The sequence below is a fragment of the Nyctereutes procyonoides genome, unplaced genomic scaffold, assembly GCF_905146905.1.
Source record: "Nyctereutes procyonoides isolate TBG_1078 unplaced genomic scaffold, NYPRO_anot_genome, whole genome shotgun sequence".
Classification (NCBI taxonomy): Eukaryota; Metazoa; Chordata; class Mammalia; order Carnivora; family Canidae; genus Nyctereutes; species Nyctereutes procyonoides.
In genome coordinates this window covers 32,262,992-32,277,863 of record NW_026575131.1, presented here as the reverse complement: position 1 = coordinate 32,277,863, position 14,872 = coordinate 32,262,992, and positions in this window count along the sequence as shown.

Sequence of the window (14,872 nt, the reverse complement as noted above, 5' to 3'; positions counted from 1 at the left end):
AGTTGCACTAGATGCTTGCCAGTGTGTGATATTATCAATATTTTCTATTTTAGCCATTGTAATACATGTGTAGCAGTGTCCCTCATGACTTTAATTTGCATTTCTCTAATGGTTAATTATTAAACATCTCTTCATATGCTTTTCTGCCATCCATCCTTGATGAAGTGTCTGTTCAAGTCTTGTTCGTATTCTAATTAGATTGTTTTTTATTGTGGTAAAATATATATCACATAAAATTTACCACTTTAAGCATATAGTACATTGGCATTTAATATGTGCATATTGTTGTTCAATCACCACCACTATCCATTTCCAGAACTTTCTCTCTTTTTACTTTTAAGTAATCTCTACACCCAGTGTGGGGCATGAATTTAGGATAAGGATCAGGCATGATCCTGAGATCATAAGTTGCACGCTCTACAGACGGCTCTACAGCTAGGTACCCCTCCAGAACCTTTTCATTTTCCCAAAAGGAAACTATTCATTAAACAGTAACTCTCCATTTCCCCCTTCCGCTAAGCCCTGGCAATGACCATTACATCTGTATAAATTGGACTGCTCTACCTCATGTAAGTAAAATCATACAGTATTTGTGTGTGTGTGTGAGTGTGACTAGCTTGTTTCAGTTAGTGTAATGTCTTGGAGGATCATCCATATTGTAGCATGTATCAGAATTTCATTCCTGGGCAGCCCCGGTGGCTCAGCGGTTTAGTGCTACCTTCAGCCCAGGGCGTGATCCTGGAGACCCCGGTATTGAGTCCCACATCAGGCTCCCTGCGTGGAGCCTGCCTCTCCCTCTGCCTGTGTCTCTGCCTCTCTCTCTCTCTCTCTCTCTCTCTGTCTCTCTCTCTCATGAATAAATAAATAAAATCTTTAAAAAAAAAAGAATTTCATTCCTTTCTAAGGTTAAGTAATAGTCCATTGTATGCATATATCCCATTTTGTTTATGCATTTTTCTGTTGATGGACCTCTTGGTTGTTTTCAACGTTTAGATTTGTGAATAATGCTGCTATGAACATTAGTTCACAAATACCTATTTGAGCCCCTACTTTTAATTCTTTGGGGTATAACCTAGAGGTGGCATTGCTGGATCATGTTAATTCTGGATTAATTTTTTTGAGGAATAACCATTCTCTTTTCCATTGCAGATATACCAGTTTATATTCCCGCCAGTAATGCACAAGGTTTCCACTTTTCTCCACATTCTCACCAACATTTACTATTTTCTGCTTAATTGCTAATAGCCATCCTAATATGTGTAAAGTGGTATCTCATCTCTGTTTTTATTTGCATTTCCCTAATGATTAGTGATATTGATCATCTTTTCATGTGCTTTTTGGCCATCTCTATGTTTGGAGAAATGACTGTTCAAGTCTTGCCTATTTCTCAACTGAGTTCTTGTTTTGTTGTTGAATTACAGGAGTTCTATGTATATCCTGAATATTAATCCCGTATCAGATATATATGTTATGCAAATATTTTCTCCCATTCATTGGGTTTCCTTTTCACTCTAATAACAGTGTTCTTTGTTACACAGAAGTTTATAATTTGATAACATCCAGTTTATTTTTTCTCTTTTTTTAATTTATTTTTATTTTTATTTTTTTTTAAATTTTTTTTCTTATTGCCTAATGCTTTTGGTATAGCTGTCAAAGATTCAAAATAGCCCAAGTAAAACCAATGAATCACTGAGGTAGTAATTAGTAAAAACTTATTGTGTACAGACCAAAAAGACAGTTTGTAGGCTAGGAACATTCAAACCAAAGCATGAAGTGAGGTTCAGGAGTATATTGCTAATAGAGCAGTTTATATAGTGAGAAAGCAGTGAGTTTATTCTTCATGGTGATTGGTTATAATATCACATTTTCAATGATTACTTTATATTAACCTTGGGAAACAGTTCAAGTTTTGCTTATCATTTATAGGGGCACAAGTAAGAAATTACCCAGATCAAGTTAGCCTTGCAAGCTAATTTGCTTAAGCTAAATTAAGCTGTGTTTGTATGCTTAAACTGATTTTGTCGGTTCATGGAATTTTCAAGGTTGGTCTCCGTTTGTTTCTGATTTAACATAATTAAGAAATCATTGCTAGGGATGCCTGGGTGGCTCAGCGGTTTGGCGCCTGCCTTCTGCCCAGGGCGTGATCCTGGAGACTTGGGATGGAGTCCTGCTTCAGGCTCCCTGCATGGAGCCTGCTTTTCCCTCTGCCTGTGTCTCTGCCTCTCTCTGTGTCTCTCATGAATAAATAAATAAATAAATCTTTAAAAAAAAATCATTGCTAAATTCAATATCATGAAGCATTTCTCCTATATTTTCTTCTAAGAGTTTAATATAAGTAGCTATTATGTTTAGGTCTTTGGTCCATTTTGAGTTAATTTTTATAGATGGTGTAAAGTAGGGGTCCAATTTCATTCTTTTGCATGTGGTTATCCAGTTCTTCCAATACCATTTATTGAAAACATTGTCCTTTCCTTGTTGACTGTCATGGCACCTTTGCTGAAAATCATCTGACCCATATATGGGAGAGATTACTTTTGAGCTTTCTAGTCTGTTTCTTAGTCTCTATGTCTCTTTTTATGCCAGTACCACACTGTTCTATCTTAAAACTTTATTTATTATTTATTTGAGAGAGAAAGACAGAGAGAGGGCAGGGGAGGAGCAGAGGGAGAGAGACAGCCAGACTTTCTGCTGAGCAGGCAGCCCGATGCAAGGCTTGATCCCAGGACCCTGAGATCACGACCCCACCCAAAACTAAAAGTCAGACACCTAACTGACTGAGCTACCCAAGCACCCCAGTACCACACTGTTTTGATTAGTATAGTGTGGTAATAAGTTTTGACATCAGAAGTTGAGTCCTCCAGCTTTTTAATTCTTTTTCAAGATTATTTTGGCCACTTGAGTTTCCATGTGAATTTTAGGATAGGTTTTACTATTTCTGCAAACACTGTCATTGGGATTTTGATAGGGACTGCATTGGATCTGTAGATTGCTTCAGGTGGTATTGACATATTAGCAATATTAAGCCGTCTAGTCTATAAACAGGATGTCTTTCATTTACTTGTGTCTTCTTTAATTTCCTTTAGCAATGCCTTGTAGTTTTCAGTGTTTAGGTCTTTAGCCTCCTTGGTTAAGTTAATTCCTAATTATTCTATTCTTTTTAATAGTATTATAAGTGGAATGATTTTCTCAATCTCCTTCTCAGATTGTCCATTGTTGGTGTATAGACATACAAATGACTTTTGAGTGATTTCATATCATGCAAATTTGCTGAATTTGTTTATTCTAATAGGTATGTGTATGTGTGTGTGTGAGAGAGAGAGAAAGAGAGCTTTTTTTTAAGATTTCATTTATTCATGAGAGACACAGAGAAAGAGGCAGAGACATAGGTTGAGGGAGAAGTGGGCTCCCTGCAGGGAGCCCAAAGTGGAACTCAGGACCCCAGGATCATGCCCTGAGCAGGAGGTAGATGCTCAACCATTGAGCCACCCAGGCGTCCCTGTTTATGGATTCTGTATGCAAGTCCTTTGTCAGATATGTGATATCCAAATATGTTCTTCAGTTTATGAGACATTTTTTCATCCTGTAAGATACTTCACAGAGCAAAAGTTTTTAATTTTGATGAAGTCCAATTTTTCAACTTTTTTCTTTTATGGATTATGCTTTCTGGTATTATATCTGAGAAATTTGTACCCAACACCAGCATACAAAGATTTTCTCCTTTTTTATAAAAGTGTTATGGTTTTATGTTTTGCATTTAGATCTGTGATCTATTTTGGTTAATTTTTGTCTAAGATTTAGGTTTAGATTGAGATTTTGTTTTTTTTTTTCCTTAAGTATGTCCAATTACCCCAATACCATTTGTTGAGAAGACTACTTTCTCCATTGAATTATTTTTGCATGTTTGTCAAAGATCATTTGACCAAACTCGTGTGGGTGTATTTCTGGAGTCTGTTCTGTTCCATTGATCTATCTCTGTCCTTCCTCCAATACCATACTGTCTTGATAACTGTAAGTATATTATAGTTCTTAAAATAGGGTAGTGGGATTCCTATAACATTATGCTTTTTCAAAATCATCTTGGTTTTCTAGTTCTATTACTTTACTATATAAATTTTAGAATCATGACCCAGTTCACTCCTTTTTGTTGTTTTTTTTTACCCATTTTGTTGATGGACACCTGGGCTATTTCTTGTTTGAGGACATTATGAGTAAAGCTGCTGTGAATGTACATATAAAAGTCATTATGTGGCCTGTGTTTCTGTTTCTCCTGGAGTGAAATTCTGGGTCATAGGTAGAGCAGGTATATGTTTAACTTTACAAGAAATACCAAACAATTCTCCAAAGTGGTGTTACCATTTTATATTTGTTTCACCAAGATGAGCAAGTTTCAGTTGCTCCAAATCTTTGCCAACATTTGATGATATCAGTTTTTAAGATTGTGCTATCCTGTTTGGTGTATGTTTATATCTCATGTGGTTTTAATTTTTATTTCCTTGGTTACCAACAGTGTTGAGCACCTTTCCATATGCTTAGTGTCTATCAACCTCTTCTAAGAAAGTGATCACAACAGAATTCAAACTTCATGGGTAAGGTCTCAGTGAATGAAACTTTCCTTCTGTTACATTCAGGAAGAAGAAGAAAAGACATGCTTTGTTTCCAGGGATAGTTGGCATACTAGTGTTTATTATTATTTTATCAACAACAATGCCTCCAGTTTCTATGGTATCTTACTAATACATTTTTATGAAAGCAATCTTATCTTTCTTCACAGGTTACAAAAAGTGAGAAACCCTGTACCAAAATATAATACACAGGGGCACCTGGGTGGCTCAGTGGTTGAGCATCTGCCTTTAGCTCAGGTCATGATCCCAGGGTTCTGGGATAAGGTCGTGCATTGGACTGCCTATGTCTCTAACTCTCTCTCTGTGTCTCTCATAAATAAATAAATAAAATCTTTAAATATATATATATATGTGTGTGTGTGTGTGTGTGTATACACAGTACATATGTATGTGTGTATATATATAATATACAAATGAATATTTGATAAATTTTTTGAAAGTAGAAGTAGTGAAAAACTAGAAGCATTCACATATCCATCAGTTGGGAACTGGTTTAATGAAATATGTTACATCTCCATGGAATATCATTCTTCTGTTAAAAGAATAAAAATGTGAGAATGAGGAGGGTCTACATGTACAGATCTATACATATGTACCATATGTACTTATTGGAAACAATCTCTAAGCAAGGTGAGATATGAACTAAAAAATGGAATCCCATTTATGTAAATAAAATGTAGGAATGAATATATATACTCATAAAAATATTTTGAAATAATTCATAAGAAACTGTGAAGAGGGATGCCTGGGTGGCTCAGCAGTTGAGTGCTTGCCTTCGGCCCAGGGTGTGATCCTGGAGTCCTGGATTGAGTCCCACGTCAGGCTCCCTGCATAGAGCCAGCTTCTCTCTCTCTCCCTATGTCTCTGCCTCTCTCTGTGTGTCTCTCATGAATAAATAAATAAAATCTTGGGGAAAAAAAAGAAATTATGAAGAGAGGGTAAATGGTGGATTTGACTAATAGAGGACAAGGAATGTTTTACTTCTCTGGGGCACTGGGGTGGCTCAGTGGTTGAGCATCAGATCATGATCCCGGGATCCTGGGGTCAAATCCCAACTTTGGGCTCCCCTTAGGGAGTCTGCGTCTCCCTCTGCCTGTGTCTCTGCCTCTCTCTGTCTCTGTGTCTCTCATTAATAAATAAATAAAATCTTTAAAAAAAAAAAGGAATGTTTTACTTTTCTTTTTATACCTTTTATGTAGTATGATATTTTTTATAATGAGAATATATTTCCTTAATTGATTATTAATTAACATACACAATTCCTAAAATTACAAGCCAAATAATATACTGGGAAAAATTTTGTCACAGATATGGGAATATATTTATATAAATATTTAATACATAATGTATTAAAAAATTCCTAAAGAGTAAGGAGAAAACAGTATATTCCCAGTGGAAAATGGGCAAAGAGTGTGAAAAGACACTTCACAAAATAGTAGAAATACTAGCAAACATGAAGTATGTATGACTTCACTCATACCCAAAGGAATAGAAATTGAAGCACCGATGAGACCCCCGTTTCTTGGCCCCTCAAATTCCTTAAAGATTTAACAAAGTTTACCCAATACTTGTAAGGGTTCAAGGAAACGGAACTCATACACAGTATTAATTGTTCCAGTGTTTCTGGAAAGCATGTGTGTTAGTTGATCTCAAGAACTTTCAAAAAAAGGGGATCCCTGGGTGGCGCAGCGGTTTAGCGCCTGCCTTTGGCCCAGGGCGCGATCCTGGAGACCCGGGATCGAATCCCACATCAGGCTCCCGGTGCATGGAGCCTGCTTCTCCCTCTGCCTGTGTCTCTGCCTCTCTCTCTCTATCTGTGTGACTGTCATAAATAAATAAAAATTTAAAAAAAAGAACTTTCAAAAAAATATTGATACATGTAAATAAATGTGTTTACATATTATATACATATTCCTTTGGCCTAGTTATTCTACTTGTAAGGATTTATCATCTTAAATCTTGATTGCTTCTGATTAATTTATGTGAAAAGGTCCATATAGTAGGACAGTTTCTCAACTATGTAAGTATCTGGGAAAATGATTAGATAAATTAGGATATATCCAGATATTGAATTATTGCATAAAACTAAAATTCTGTTTTTTCAATTAGCAATAATTACAATAAACCTCACTGCCACTGCACAATGCTTAAAAAATTCTATTTTTGTTTTTTTAAAGATTTTATTTATTTATTCATGGTAGATATACAGAAAGAGAGAGAGAGAGAGAGAGGCAGAAACACAGGCAGAGGGAGAAGCAGGCTCCATGTCGGGAACCCAATGCGGGACTCGATCCCAGGACTCCAGGATCATGCCCTGGGCCAAAGGCAGGCGCTGAACCACTGAGCCACCGAGGGATACCCCAAAATTCTATTTTTAAAGAATAAAATAATATGCAAAAGTGTTTATGAAGTGGCACCAAGTAAAAAAAAAAGAATAAAAATAGTTTGAAATATAATCCAAACTTTACCTAAAAATATGTATGCATAGAAAAATATTTGGAGGGGCACCTGGGTGGCTTAGTCAGTTGGGTGAGTGCCTTTGGCTCAAGTCATGATCCTGGGACAGCCCTGCATGGGGCTTCCTGCTTGGTGGGGAGCTTGCTTCTCCTTTTCCTCCCTGCTCATACTCTCTGTTACTATCTCTGTCTTTCTCTCTCAAATAAATAAATAAAATATAAAAAAAAAAGAAAAAGAAAAATGCCTGGAAAGGATAATGTGCAGTAGCTTAACATGAGATAAAAAATAAAAGGTAGTTTTATAATAAATCTCAATTGTGATCAAAATATCATTTTTACATATTTCTTTCCCATATATCCATATGCGTTTGTTTTATATTTCATTTTGAATCTTAAAAATATTTTTAGTAGGAAATTTATTTCATTGTGGGAAAAAAATTCAAGTACAGAAAGGTATAAATTGCCCTTCCTTCCCCGCACTTTGGTTACCTTGCTTCCTTCCCCTGCCTTAGCAGCCACTATGACTCATTCCTTCTGTGTATTTACAGAGAAGGACCAGCACCTATGTCTGTATCTCATTTTCTTTACATGAAGGTAAGCTTTTTAAAAATATATTTTTAGGGGATCCCTGGGTGGCTCAGCGGTTTAGCGCCTGCCTTTGGATCCCTGGGTGGCTCAGCGGTTTAGCGCCTGCCTTTTAGGCAGCGGTTTAGCGCCTGCCTTTCGTGATCCTGGAGTCCTGGGATCGAGTCCCGCGTCGGGCTCCTGGCGTGGAGCCTGCTTCTCCCTCCTCCTGTGTCTCTGCCTATCTCTCTTTCTCTCTGTCTATCATAAATAAATAAATTTAAAATATATATTATATTTTTTTAAAGTGAGCATACAGAAACATTGTGTGTGTGTGTGTGTGTGTGTGTGTATCCAGCTCTGAGTTTTGAAGCTGACAACCACATTGAGGATACAGAACCATCCTTTGACCCCCAAAACTCCCTCCTACTGTCCTCATAAAGCCCACTCCCTCCTCTCATCCCTGATAAACACTAATTTGTGTTTCTGTCGCAATACTCTTAATCTTTTCCACAATGTTATATAAATGAATTCATACAGTATATAACTTTTTGAGACTGACTTCTTTCACTCACATAATACATTTGAGATTCATCCAAGTTGTCATGTGTATCAATAGTTCACTCTTTGTTCTTGCTGAGTAGTACCCTATTGTATGCATGTACTACAGTTGCTTTAACCATTTACTTGTTGAAGGACATTTGAATTGTTCTCAGTTTTTGGCAATGTTGAATAGAGCTAATACAAAAAAATTTTTTTTACAAAGTTTTGTGTAAACATATGTTTGTATTTCTCTGTGGTGTAGGTTTGGGATTGCTGGGTCATATGGTATGTGTATTCAACTTTAAAAAAATTTTTTTTTAAATTTTTATTTATTTATGATAGTCACAGAGAGAGGGAAAGAGAGAGAGAGAGAGAGAGAGAGGCAGAGACATAGGCAGAGGGAGAAACAGGCTCCATGCACCGGGAGCCCGATGTGGGATTCGATCCTGGGCTCTCCAGGATCGCGCCCTGGGCTAAAGGCAGGCGCCAAACCGCTGCGCCACCCAGGGATCCCGTGTATTCAACTTTTAAGAAACTTTCAAACTGTCTTCTGGAGTGGCTGTACATTTTGTATTCTCACCAACAGTATATGAGAGTTCCAGCTGCTCCATATCCTCACCAACACTTGATATTATCATTTGTTCTTTTTGCTTTTTTGCCTTTCTGTTAGGTGTGTACTGATATTATCATGGTTTTATTTTGCATTTCCCTAATGGCTGATGATGTTGAGCATCTCTTCAATACTTATTGGCCATTTGTGTGTCATTTTTTGGTGAAATGCCTGTTTAAATCCTTTGCCCATTTTTTATTAGGTCATTTGAAATTTTCTTGCAGTTGAGATATATATATTACATAATGTGTATATTCTGGATGCAAGTTCTGTGTTGTGAATATCTAACTTGCAAATATTTTCTCAACATCTGTAACATATCTTTTCATTTTCTTAACAATGCCTTTGTAGAGAAAAAGTAAAAAAAGAAGTAAATTTCAAAAGTAAATTTTGAAGAAATCAATGTACCAAATTTTTCTTTTATGGGTCACATTTTGGTTTTTTTTTTTTTAATGTTTTTTGTTTTTGTTTTTTTTTTTAAGATTTTATTTATTTATTCATGAGAGACCCAGAGAGAGAGGCAGGGAGCCCGATGTGGGACTCAATCCCAGGACTCCAGGATCCTGCCCTGGGCCAAAGGCAAGACGCTAAACCACTGAGCCACCCAGGCATCACCACGTTTTCATTTCTTATCTAAGAATTCTTTGCCTAACACCAGATTGCAAAGATTTTCTTTGATGTTTCCTTTTAAAGTTTTATAGTTTTACATGTAGATCTATGATCCATTTTGAGTTAATTTTTCTATGATCCATTTTGAGTCTACAATTTATGGTATGAGGTTTAGGTCCTGAGTTTCTTTTTTTGCATATGGTGTCCATTTGCATTTGAGTCATTTGGTAAAAAGACCATCTTTTCTCCATTGAGTTGCTTTTGCACCTTTGTGCATAAATCATTTGGCTCTTTTGAGTGAGCCTATAGCTGGAGACTGTCTATTCTGTTCCATTGCTCTGTATATTTATCCCTCCAGTATTATACTGTCTTAATTACCATACCTGGGTAAGAATTTTTAAAATCAAATAGTGTAAGTCCTCCAACATTACTCTTCTTTTTCAAAAATGTTTTACAATCAGCTTATCTGCATCTACAAAAAAAATCTTGATAGAATTTTGATTGGAATAGTGATAAACCTATAGAACATTTTGGGAAGAACTTACATCCTAACTGTACTCAGTTTTCCAACCATGTTCACAGCGTGTCTCTCCATTTAATTCCATTTGCTTTGATTTCTTTCATTGAACTTTTGTAGTTTTCAGCATTCACATCTTGCACATATTTTATTGGATTTATTTCTAAGTATTTCTGTCCTTTTTAGGCTATTATAAATGTTATTTTAAAATTTTTTAGTTTCTAATTGTTTACTGCTAGTATGTTGAAATACAATGGCTTTCATTATGTTTTCATTATGTTTCATTATGAATTTAGCAACCTTGCTAAATTCATTTATTATTTCTAGAAACTTTTTTGTAGGTTCCATGGGATAGTCCTCATATATTGTCTGTTAAAGAGATAATTTTTCATGTGGGTCTCTATATAATTCAGGCAAATAAATATAGAGATAAAGCACATATGACAAATGACAATAGTTGTGGCATCTAAGTGCATGTGGAAATTCACTGCAGCATTCTTGCAACTGTTCTGTATGTTTGAAAGTTTTTCATAATAAATTTGGGAAGAAGGGAAAGTGAGTGTCCCACCCATCCCTGTGTCCTAGTGAGGTTCCCCTCCTTGGAGTCAAGCACCTTTACTGGTTTCCTGGTTCTCCTTTTTTAGAGGTTTTTTTGTTTTGTTTTGTTTTGTTTTTTTTGGATTTTATTTATTTATTCATGAGAGACAGAGAGAGAGGGGGGCAGAGACACAGGCTCCATGCAGGAACCCTGGTATGGGACTCAATCCTGGGACACCGGGATCACGCCCTGAGTCAAAGGCTGACGCTCAACGGCTGAGCAACCCAGGCATCCTTTATTTTTTATTTTTTTTTATTTTTTTAAAGATTTTATTTATTTATTCATAGAGACAGAGAGGCAGAGACACAGGCAGAGGGAGAAGCAGGCTCCATGCAGAGACCCTGATCCAGGGTCTCCAGGATCACGCCCCGGGCTGCAGGCAGCGCTAAACCGCTGCGCCACCGGGGCTGCCCCTCCCTTTTTTTTTTTTTTAAATCCCTTTATTTATTTATTTATTTATTTATTTATTTATTTATTTATTCATTCATTCATTCATTCATTCATTCATGACCCAGAGACTTAGGCAGAAGGAGAAGCAGGCTCCCCACGGGGACCCTGATGCGGGACTCGATTCCAGGACCCCGGGATCATGACCTGAGCCAAACAAAGGCAGATGCTCAACGCTGAGCCACCCAGGTGCCCCCTTTATAGAGGTTTTTAAAGGGAATTTTATGAGTGTGTACGCCTGCACGCACTCATACACACATCGGTCTGTTGGGTTGTTTCTGGTACCGCATTGATAGAATTTCCTTTTTGGAAGCTTTAGAAGCGTAGCTGCGGAGGAAAAGCCATGCGGATGAATTCCATTCCCGGTCCCAGGTGTCGGGGACTATTGTATTCCCAAGGCCCAGCCCTAGAGGGCGCCCGCTCCACTCGACTGGCGGCTGCGAGGCGTGGAAGGCCCCAAGGCACTGTGTCAGGGCAGCCACGTGACTCATGAAAAGTGGGACCTCCAAAAGTATAAATACGTCTGTTCTCTGGCCTTAGCCACATTTTCTGTGGGTTGTAAAACTCAGACTAAGAACCCACATTTTGGCTTCGCAGCAGCAAAGGCTGAAAGAGGGAAAGGTTGCCCAGAAACCTTCACCCACACGCTGCACCATGAACTTTTAAAGGATGGATACAACACCCCATTTCCAGTCACTACATAGCATCCCAAACATTTTGATGTTGATTGCTTGACTAGACTAAAAAAACTGTTTCTTGGCTCAAGGAAAGCCATTTTGTTTAATACATTAGAACCTATTTATAATACTGGGTTGGAAGATGTCTCTGAATTAATAACACCAGTCTTATTCTCTGTGTAGTTGTTATATTTAGGTAGACAAGATTTCACATTTTCTCTGGATCTGTGTAGAAAATGAACTGTATTATAATAGTGCATAACTGTAGAAATGTATTTAAATTGGGGCCCCTGACTGGCTCAGTCAGTAGAGCATGAAACTCTTGATCTTGGGGTTGTGGGTTTGAGCCCCACATTGGTGTAGAGATTACTTTAAAAGAATATATTTTTAAAAATGTATTTAAGGGACGCCTAGGTGGCTCAGTTAAGCGTTTTTCTTTGGCTCAGGTTGTGATCCTGTCTCTATGGGGAGGGGGCGGTGGGGTTGAGAGGGTGGGGATCTCCTGGGGGGAGGGCTTCCTCCCTCCTCAGGGGAAGCCTGCTTCACCGTCTCCCTCATCCCTTTCCTCTATTTGTGCTTGCTCTCTTGCTTGCACACACTCTCTCTCTAATAAATAAGATCTTATTAGTTGAGAGGGAGAGCTTGGGCAAGAGATTATGAGCAGGAGAGAGGAGCAGGGGGAGAGGGAGAAGCAGGCTCTCCACTGAGCAGGAAGCCTCATATGGGCTCCATCCTAGGACCTGGGATCGCTATCTAAGCTGAAGGGAGCCACTTAATCAACTCAGCCACCCAGGCGCCCCTAAATAAATAAAATATTTTAAAAATTTAAAACTGTATTTAAATCAACACCAATAGGTAAATGACGAGCTTAAGTTAGTGAAATAGAAATGTTTTATTAATGTTGAATATGTACAACTTGAGGTAGACTAAAAACTTTTGCCATTAAGCATGTGTGCATAAATAACTATTTACAGAAATGAAGCTTCTTGAAAAAAATTTATATGCTGCTTAAGATACAGAGTAAATATAGCAATACAGCATAGTTAAGAAAACCAGCTTTACCACTTCAAAGAATTTGTACTGCAAACATAGTCATAAAAGAAATGAGTGAAATTTATGTATAAGGTTATTTGTGGTAGCTATTTATAATATTTATAACAACTATTCACAATAGCACATGATGGAAACTCTCAGGGTTTAGATGAAAAAATATACATGGTACAGAAATGAAATGGAATATTACGAAGCTTTAAAAGGAATAAAGAAGACTTCTATTATGAGAGGCATATCCATCCTTCCATTTGACTAGAATTTCTTCACAATGGCACAGAAGGAAAATTTGAGAAATCAGGTGATGCTTTCAACCACAATTTTATTTTCTTTTTTAAAAGCTATTTTGAAATAATTATATATTCACAGGAAGTTGCAAAATAGTACAGAGAGGTCCTTGAACTTTTCGTCTAATTTCCTCCAATGGTTATGGCTCCAGGAACTATAGTATCAAAACCAGGAGACTGACATTGGTACAGTATGTGCATATGCTGTTTTGTCACCTGTGTAGAATTAACCACCAGAACTGTTCTGTCACTACACAGATCTCCCTAGTGCTACCCTGGTATAGTCACGCCCACTCTTCCCAACCCCTGGTAACTACTAATCAGGCCTCCTTTTCTAAAATGTTGTCATTTGGAGAATTTTATATAAATGGAATCATATAGCAGGAGATTGGAGGGTTGGTCTTTTTTTTTTCCCACTTAGCACAATGCCCTTGAGATCCATCCAAGTTGTTGCCTGTATCAGTAGCTTGCTCTTTTTACAGTTAAATATTATTCCATACAGTCTGAGTGTACCACAGTTGGTTTAATCATTCACCTATTGTAGGACATTTTGGCTGTTTCCAGTTTGAGGTTATTACAAATAAAGCTACTATGTACAATCATGTATAGGTTTTTGTGTGAACATAAGTTTTCATTTCTCTGGGATAAATGCCCAGGACTGCAACTGCTAGGTTGTAGAATAAATGTATGCCTGGTTTTCTTGAAACTGCCAAATTATTTTCCAGAGTGCTGTACCATTTTACATTCCCAACCACAGTTTTCTTGTTATACAAAATGTCATTGACTACTGTTAGCATATGACACTAGGCCAAAGGCACATGAGAATCTGAGACCCTCTTAATTTCTAGAGAAAATAAATTCAATATGTATTAGGTGAAGAAAGAAAAGAGAGGTCAAAACCTCTCTCTGCTCTAATCTCTGCTGGCCCTTAAAGTCCCATGTTTATTGTGTCAGGTTTTCAGAATGATTCTTTCCTTGCCATCAAGCTAACCTTTCATTAGAAAGCTACAACATTTTGCACAGGCCACCCTGACCTCTGACTCCTGCTTCTATTCTGCCCCAAGGCTCCCCATGAAGCTTGGGCTTGTTCTGGAATGTTCTATCCCCATTAACAGTCATGTAGAGGCCCCAGAGTGTTGTTTTAGAACCATACCCTCTCAGGGGCCTCTATACCTATACACCCTGGTCCCAGTTCCCCAGCACTAAAGAGCATTAAAAATTTTGAGACTGTCCACCCTCACCCCACCCCTCAGGCTTTCATTGTTGGAATACACGGATGGGGTCACATTCTTCTGTGTGAAGAGTGCAGGCTCTAGGGTCACGCTGCCCTTCCTGATGTCTTTGGACAAATAACAACGCTTGAACCTGAATTTCCTTACCTTTACATTTGAGGTATAATAAACAGTATCAGCTAACAGGGCCTTTGGGTGTCTGCTATAGGCTGGCTGAGGACATGGTAGTGGACAAAGAAGAAGTGCTGCCCTCAGGGAGCACAAATGAAAGAGAAAACATATGTATAGTGTTCAGGTGTCAGTTAGGAAGGATGTTGGGTTTGAGGCTGGTGTTGAGAGAATAACCACTATGACTTCCAGTGTTTTGACAGAACCTCAGGTACGAGACCTTCTGGCCAAGTGTCTGTGATTTCATTTTGTTGGAGCATTCACTGTATCCCCTGGGGGCTGCAGCTTTCTATAAGTTTGCTCTGGCTGAACCAAGGAAGAAGACATATGCAAGGGGATCCCTGGGTGGCTCAGCAGTTTAGCGCCTGCATTTGGCCCAGGGCCTGGTCCTGGAGTCCTGGGATCGAGTCCCACATTGGGCTCTCGGCATGGAGCCTGCTTCTCCTTCTGCCTGTGTCTCTGCCTCTCTCTCTCTCTGTCTATGATAAATAA